The 8,100-nt window shown below is 42.6% G+C and overlaps 1 protein-coding gene across 1 annotated transcript in view; it reads left to right on the plus strand.

Moving 5' to 3' along the window:
• CNOT4 (CCR4-NOT transcription complex subunit 4) overlaps positions 1 to 8,100 on the plus strand; it is a 1,808,607-nt gene that overhangs the window by 1,252,116 nt on the left and 548,391 nt on the right. The window lies entirely within an intron of this gene.

Genomic DNA, 8,100 nt, shown 5'->3' on the forward strand with positions numbered 1-8,100 from the left:
ATCAATAGTGGGTGCCAAAGGCACCAGTCCCGCAGTTCGTGTCTGGACAGAGACCAGAGAAATTTAACATTTCAGAAAGTACATAAATTAAGTTTGCTGTTTCTAGATGCTAGGCTTTGTATGTGGCTTCCTTTTTCTCCCTTATAATGATGGAAATATCCCACTTTGCTCCCACATGCTGAGTGCTACTTTTTCTGTCTTCATTCTCAGTGCATGAGTTGATGTTGGAGAGTTGACTCCAGCAGTGGTTTCGCCTCTGCGTACTACCTTTAGGGCAAACCCTAGCCCCATTACATTATTACCTGGCACTAGCTGTCTGTCCCAGATGGCTTTGGCAACAATTCTACCACAATCCAAGACACAACCTTGTCTCCTGCTCCCAAAAAAGAGCGCAAGACGGCTGATAGTAGTCAAGCAGTCAATGTATTTCCTGACTGAAATTACTCTTGCAGTATCCCAAACAGATGGGTTTTCATCACTGATGTCTGGCTAGGGTACTAAAGCTTAAAATTTCCCAGGCACATATGTCTGATCTATGACCTTGTCTCACAAGACTAGTGATATATTAGCAGACGTATGAGTGTAAATCCTCAGACTGTCTGGCTACTAGACTGAATGCAAGCTTTTCACCCATCGGTCTGATCTTTGCATGGTCATGTGTACCGTGAACTTCTTGGATTCGGATAAGTGCCCCATTGGGGAACTTTCCTTTTTGCCCAAACTGTTTGGCTGTGTTTTTGTTCTATGTCAGCTAGGAAGAGTAAGTGTGAGTGTGGTAGGCAGGTAACCTATAAAGATTTCCGTAGCCAGTGTCTTTTCTGCCTAGGTGCAGAACTCTACTATAGACTTTGTTCCGTTTGCTAGTCTTTTGTACCCAGGACTTTGCCTTCCCATTTTTTTCATTGAACACTTTTCTGGAGACCCAAGTCTGAATGAAGAGTTCCGCCCATTGTGACATGGTGGACCCATCCACCTCATAATCTAAAACTCAAAAGGGCCTAGGCCCTGACACTGTCTGCCCAGTCTTAATTTTAGCAAACCTGCTATACATCCAATTCTACCTCACACTCTCTCTATTGTAACTCTGCTGGAGGTGGGTGTGTGGTCAGAGGACCAAACATCCAAAGGGACTGCTACTCTTAACAGAAAAGGGGGAAACCATCAATCATTACCTCAGAGAGGACCCTGAATGCATATCTCAAGTTTTAGTTGGGGGAGGGGTTCCCGGCAAATTGATAGAGGAATGTCAGGGGTCTGAACCTTCACACTGGATTCAGGTGGACATTAGCACTAAAGAAAAAAAATTGACAGCATGTTTCCTCTCCCAGAAGTGGATGGATTTCACTCGAGACTTGTTAAAGGCTGTTATGACCCTTAAACAACACTCATTTTCGGCTCCTCCTCCCATTCCATAGAAGATTACTGTTGAATCTTCCTCTGAAGGCAGCATCAGATTCTGATGATCATTCATTAGCTTACTCCTGTCAAATTCCCTTTCCAGACCAGGTTCACTCTGACAGAAATCTTTCTCCTGACTGCCCTGTGGAAGAGGCATCCTTTGGGGAGACCATTTTAAATATGATGAATCATTTTGAATGGGAATCTAGGCAAATGTCAGATATCCAAAAGGGGTACTACAGCCTGTTATGGCTGAGTATACCAGCCTTCTCCACTGTCCCTCCAGTCATGGAGGCCTTTTTGGATCCTTTTGCATCCAGTTTTTCAGCTCCTGACTCATAGCCCCCTGCTCCTAAAAGGCCAGTCATATTCTCCAAAGTTCCAGAGGATCTCTAGTTCCCTTTTAAGAATTATGTTGCTTACCCTTCGGATGTCTTCCTATCCTCTTACAAACTTTCTAAGCTAGTGCCCAAGGCTAATGACCTGTCTTAAGATAAATACAGCAAGGCAATGGATAGGTGGGGTGGGGTTTATACTTCTACTCTGGCCTTCAGGTCAAATAGTTAACAGCCCTGGATCACCATATACCTTTTTATCTACCCTTGACAGTTTAAACAAAGCTGTGGTGGTCTTGCCTGTGGTAATTCTAGCTACTCCATTGGCTAGGCATAGTATAAAATCCTGCTGTGATGTTGTTGCTTACGCTTCCTGAGCAGCTGCTACTGGTACAGTCATTCCAGATATGCCTGGTTACAAAACCAGCCCATGCCAGAGGATTTCAAAGCCAAACTCCTGTATTCTTCCTTGACAAAGACCTTTTTTTGTGACCACTGACTGCTAGTCTGTTTAAAGCCTTGCAGGAGCAGGGCAAAACTATGAGGGACTTACCAGCAAATCCTTCTTATCTCAGTACCCAGATACTAGAGGCATTACTCAGCTAAGCCTGCTTCCTTTGTTAGATGGGAACATAGGCCTTCTCAGAAACACAAATAGGCACATGGGAAAAGTTTTACAGAAAAAAACTTGAGACCCCAGATCTGGAAGCCCCACCTTCTCCAGTAAGTTACTGTGCCTGTCTTCCAATCCCCCTGTCTCTCCCCCTCAGTCCTACCCTACCCTCCTCAAAAAGGCTCTGGTCAACTTTGACTGGTCAAATTACCACAGACAAGAGGAAGGTAAAAACGGGTTATGCTACGTCTTGGAAAGAACTTCTCCCTTCTAAGGCATTCCACTGCCTCCCCACAACCAGTTAAATCATCTTCCTACCTTCCTTTGGGATCTAAGGTCTCAAGGCACTATAGAAGCCAGTTCCTCAGTTTATGGGGTGAGGTTTCTACTCCAAACTGTTTCTTGTGCCAAGGGTAGAAGGGCAGTGGTGACCCATACTGTGGATATCTTTCTGCTCAACACCTTCCTCCAGGTTCCCACTTTTAAAACACTTTCCCTCCAGTCCCAAGTTCCCTTATTCTAAGGCAGGCTTTTCTGGATTCCTTGGATCTGAAGGATCCTACCTGCATATATACCCCCAGGAAATGCCTGAGATTTTATTCTGGCTTACTACATTTTCAGTTTACATTACATTATATTCTCAAAGTTTCTGGCTCCTATTATAGCCTTTTGCAGGACTCAAGTAATTAAACATTTTCTCAATCCAAGATGATCTACTGATCCGATCTCATCACCTCAGATCTTAATGCATCACCTCCAGTTCACTCTAAACCTTGTCCACTCACTGTCAACTTCAAAAAAATCTTTCTTCTAGGCCACTTCAGATCTAGTTTTCTTGGGTTGCAAAGAACATGCAGGCCTTCTTGCCTCAGGAAAAGGTAAATAACCTTGCAATTTACTTTGTCCCTTGCCTCCCTCAAAGCTTCAGCCAAGGAGATTCTGGGATTCATGGTGTCAGCCATAGCAATGCTTTCTTTAGCTGCATTGCATATGAGGAAAATTTTGTGGTACCTGAAAAATGGGGTCTATGTTGTTAAATCAGCGAATGCTTAAAGCGACTGCTGATTTATCGACCCTCTTTAAGCGAAAGCTTAAAATCTTGAACACTCGGAACAGCAATTATTTTTCCCAGGGAAAAAAAATCGCTGTTCCACCAAAAAAAAAAAAAAAAGAAAACTTCAAAACAGCCCCTCACCCCCCACCCCCACCCCCACCCCACTTAAATATACCAACTCTGAGATCGCACCACAGTGGAGGAAATGGCAAAGTCCCGAAAACAGAACACCGATTTTTTTTTTCCCCTGGGGAAAAAAAAATCGCTATTCCAAGTGTTCGGGATTTTCAGCTTTCGCTTAGAGGGTCGATAAATTGGCGTTCGCTTTAAGCGTTCACTGATTTAATATAGACTCGAAAAAATGTATGGTCTCAACACATTTCACCCCCGGGACAAACAGATGTCCCTCATGCCTTGTCTCAAGGAGATGCTATGGTGGGTGAAATGAGTGAATCTCCGTTTAGGATTGCCTTTCAAGGCACTGACCCCAAGTCAAGCAATGTACACTAGACACCTCAGAAAAGGCTTGGGGCATGGATGTGCATCTGCTAGGTTCAGGAATTTTGGCAGTCCTGACTCAAGAAAGAACACATCCACCTAAAAGAGATGAAGGCTTCAGGCCCTACAGAGTTTTGCTCACCTCTGGAAACCAGGGACTGTGATTATTCACAATCAACACAACAGTCAATTAGTACATAAGCAAGGAAGAACCAGGTCATACTAGTCAAGCATACTAGCTCAGTTTGCTTGGGACCTGGCCACCCATTTAGGCATGGCTCTTCAAACAGTATACATTCTGCAACAGGACAGAGTCCTGGCAGACACTTTAAGCAGGTCCCCCATGAATAGATCCTCAACAAGCAAAGTTTTCCTAGACATAGTCTGCAGGTGGGGAACACCACAGATAGACTTATTTGTCTCGGAGCGTAACAGCCAGCTTCCTCTTGCACCAAGACTCCTTAACCCTTGGTATGAAGAACAAATGTATTATCCTTCCAGTGAAGAGGAATGTTTCTTTATCCCTTCCCTACTACCAAATGTTTTACTAAAGATCCGAAAAGAAGAACAAAAAAATTGTACTGGTGACCCTTTTGGCCAAGGCCGCATTGGTTCCCTCTCATCGGTCACTTAGCCAGGCGCAGTTGATACAGATTACCCCACAAGGTAGACCTGATCACAGAAGGGCTCATTGCTACATCCCATCCTATCATCCCTCAATCTAACCCTGTGGACAATTTGTTTGTGTCTTTCAGCTTTTCTCGGTTAGGGGTCACCACAGCGGAACCCCGGTCCGCTAATGATTGGTAGTTGATTTTTACGTGCCAAGTTACCAGCCCTGATGCACAACCTTCAACGAAGGTAGGCCCATTCATGCATGTCTCCACGCAGAAGACGCTCTAGCTGAGAATCGAACCAGACAGCATCTTGCTGGATTCTGATTTCTTCCAGACACCAATTTTCTAAGGATGTGCTCTGGGTTCTGTAGGAGGCAAGGAAACCCACCACAATAATTAGGACCCTACAAAGTCAGAGATAACTGCTTGTATTAGCCTGTTTGTGTGAGCTCATGAATAAAGGTTTGGCCTATTCCTCTGTCAAAGCCCACCTTTCACCCATTTCAGCCTGTCTTCCCTTCAACCCGCTGGTTATTCCCAGGCCTAAGGTCAAACCGTTTCCAAAAGGGGTGCTATCCTTAATCCCACTGAGGAAATCTATGCCCCCTTCTTGGAGTCTCAGCTTTGTACTAGAAAAATTCTTTCTGCCCTCTTTTGAACCAACTGCTTCCTGTACACTCAGATTTTGCATTTGGAAAACTGTTTGGTTACTGGCTTTAACTTCTGCTAGGAGAGTCTCAAAACTACAAGAATTTATGGCTGTCCCACCTTTTCTGATTTTCCATAAGGGCAGGGTGTCCCTGAGAGTGTATCATTTTTTATGCCAAACTTGGTAAATGAGTTGTCACTCGACCAGGCCACCAGTCTACCTACTTTCTTTACTGTCTCACAGAACAGGGGCAAAAGAGTTCTTCGTTCACTAGACTTGTAGAGACCACTAAGATTCTGTCTGGACAAGACTAGGTCTATTCATAAGTCAGACCAACTAGTTTTCTCTCTCATGGATTCTAAACTGGGCCAACCAGAGTCTAAGCAAACTATTTCCTCTCCATTTCCTTTTCTTTCTTGCACCATGACAAATCCCTGCCTTCTTCCCTAGGGCTCATTCTGCTATAGCCTCCTCAGGGACCTTCTACAAAGGGGTAGATTCCAAAACCATCCTGGAAGCTGCTACCTTGTCTTCTGTGTATGATTTCCCTAAACATTACAAAATAGATGCCTCTCCAGAGTGAGGGCTACCTCCACTAGATCAGTCCTGTCTGGACTTCTAGAAAATTCTCTCCATTCTCAAAATATTCTTCCTTCTGTTCCTTTAAGCTTTGTGAATCACCAATCTGTTGGGAATACTGCAACAGTGATTTCAGTGAGGACTTAGTACAGTTGTGTAAGAACGTACCATAACAATATATGTCCTACTTATAACTGTAGTATTCCTTCCCACCCTCCTTGCCCCTTCCGTGGATTCTCTCTTCTCATTGCCTGCCCCATATAACAAACCGTAGGACCTTGGGGGGCCCTCTCTTCTCCTACGATGCCCATCCTAGCTGACTGATACTGTCTCAGATTTCTTCAGGCTGCTGGCTTGGAGATCATCTGAGGATTTATGCTCGTACGTCTGCTTATATACCCATATGTTTGAGAGCGGAGTTCATAAGTCTGATATATGCACCTGGGAAGGTTTAAGCTTTTGTACCTCAGCCAGTTGATGTGTGGAAACCCATCTGTTTAGAATACTACAACAGTGATCGATAGGATGTCTACTGGTATTGTTTATTGTAGCATCCACCATATTCCACTAGGCCCTTTTTCCTCTTCAGTGGCATACTGACAGTGAGTAGGCTCAAAGTATTCTAGAGTCAGCAACTTGGTCCACTCTGCATACCTTCATGAAGCACTGCAAACTGGATGCTTTTTCTAGATCTAGTGCAAGCTTAGTGAGGTCTGTCCTTCAGGAGCTCTTGGACCCCTTTTCCTTCCTCCTTCCAGGTTGGGTAAGCTTTGGGAATCAACCCATACGCCAGTAAGGGTGTGTGTGTTAAACATAGTAGTTGCGCAAGTTCCCACTTAAGGTCACATTAGATGTTCTTAGAACTGGAAAAAAATTGAAACACATGTTCAAAGTAAATGTCTTATAGTGACGCAGAATATATAGACTTGTGATACCTCTAGCGAGGTGTCATTAGAGTTACCAAAATAGATGTCCCAGAACAGTTGCTTAAAAGAAGTCTCATGAACTTTCAAATCTGACATTGAGAACTCTATCATCAGGACTTTGGCATCAAAAATTTCTCCAGGTTACTTGGCTTCTCCCCTTTTACCTGTAATACTGTTCAGCTAACAATACTTCTATGCATCTGTCTTACCATGCGCTAGATTCAGTCACAACTATAAACATCCCTGGGTTACTGTTTTTCTTTTTAGTTTATTGAAAATAGTTGTAATGCCCATTTCTTTAAGTTTATGTATAATTCTTTTAGTATATTCTCCCAATCAGTTGTGGCTTCTGAATGCTTTGTCTTAAGGGTAGTATTTGCCAATTTTGCTCCTTTGATCTTCCCTCTTGAAGTTAACCATTTTCTTCTGCTTTATATATTTTGCACTGCAGTTGCTATTAGTTTTATTTAAATTGGTCAAGGTAGTTGAAACTATGATCTTAAGTTATTTTGTGTGTATTTTTTGTTCTTAAGACCTGCGATATTTAGTTATTTATTTGGATTTGTTTACCGGGATGGTCCAGGTGGGCCAGAAGTGCCCATTTTCAGTGGAGTCCCAAGGATAAAAGCTCCACATACAAGACATTTCACATACAATACAGAATTTACATTAATAAAGACATTCAATACATATTATTGGCAGCTTATACAAAACAGTACAATCATTTTCAAATCAAAGATACTATACAAACAATACAGAATATATACATGAAAACATTACATACATTTATATAGGACACTTCATGCAGTGGATGCAAAGCAGATATAGGAATTAGAGACTGTGTACTTAAACTTTTCACACGTCTAGGAGGTGTAATAGCTGAGCGATAAGCTATAAGAGGCCTGTTACAGGAATCAGCAAAATCGATGGATATTGTTGCAGATATAAGTGGTGGTGTGATATTAAGGTAGGCTGCAAAAGTACCTTAATCTCCTAATATCTCTGCTTATGATCTATACAGATGTTAAAGTGACACCATTTGTTTTCTTTTCTTTCTGTGGTACAGTTTTGTAGACCTAAATGTTTTTTTAATTAAAGCTGAACTAATTCCTCTGAGTTTAACTGCCTAATCAGCCATATTCAAGCTTCTTTATCAGTTGTGGCCATATATTTGTCTGTTTTGCATATGTTCCTTAAAATGCCCACTTTGTCGTCGCCCCCCCCCCCCCCAGTTCAAAACTGTCATTGTCAATTTCTAGTGTGGTGTGAAACTAGGATGGATTGGAATGCTGTGTTACACCCCATGGGGCAGTAAAAAAAAAAAAAAGTTACAAGATTAATGGTGAAGCAAAAACAGATGAGATAAGAGAAGTAAAGGCACTACATCAAAAGTGCACTTTTGCAAAAGCCGATGCAGTAAATTGGGGAAAA

This window comes from Protopterus annectens, chromosome 11.part0 (genome assembly GCF_019279795.1).
Source record: "Protopterus annectens isolate FY-2018-M chromosome 11.part0, PAN1.0, whole genome shotgun sequence".
In the NCBI taxonomy this organism is placed as follows: domain Eukaryota; kingdom Metazoa; phylum Chordata; order Ceratodontiformes; family Protopteridae; genus Protopterus; species Protopterus annectens.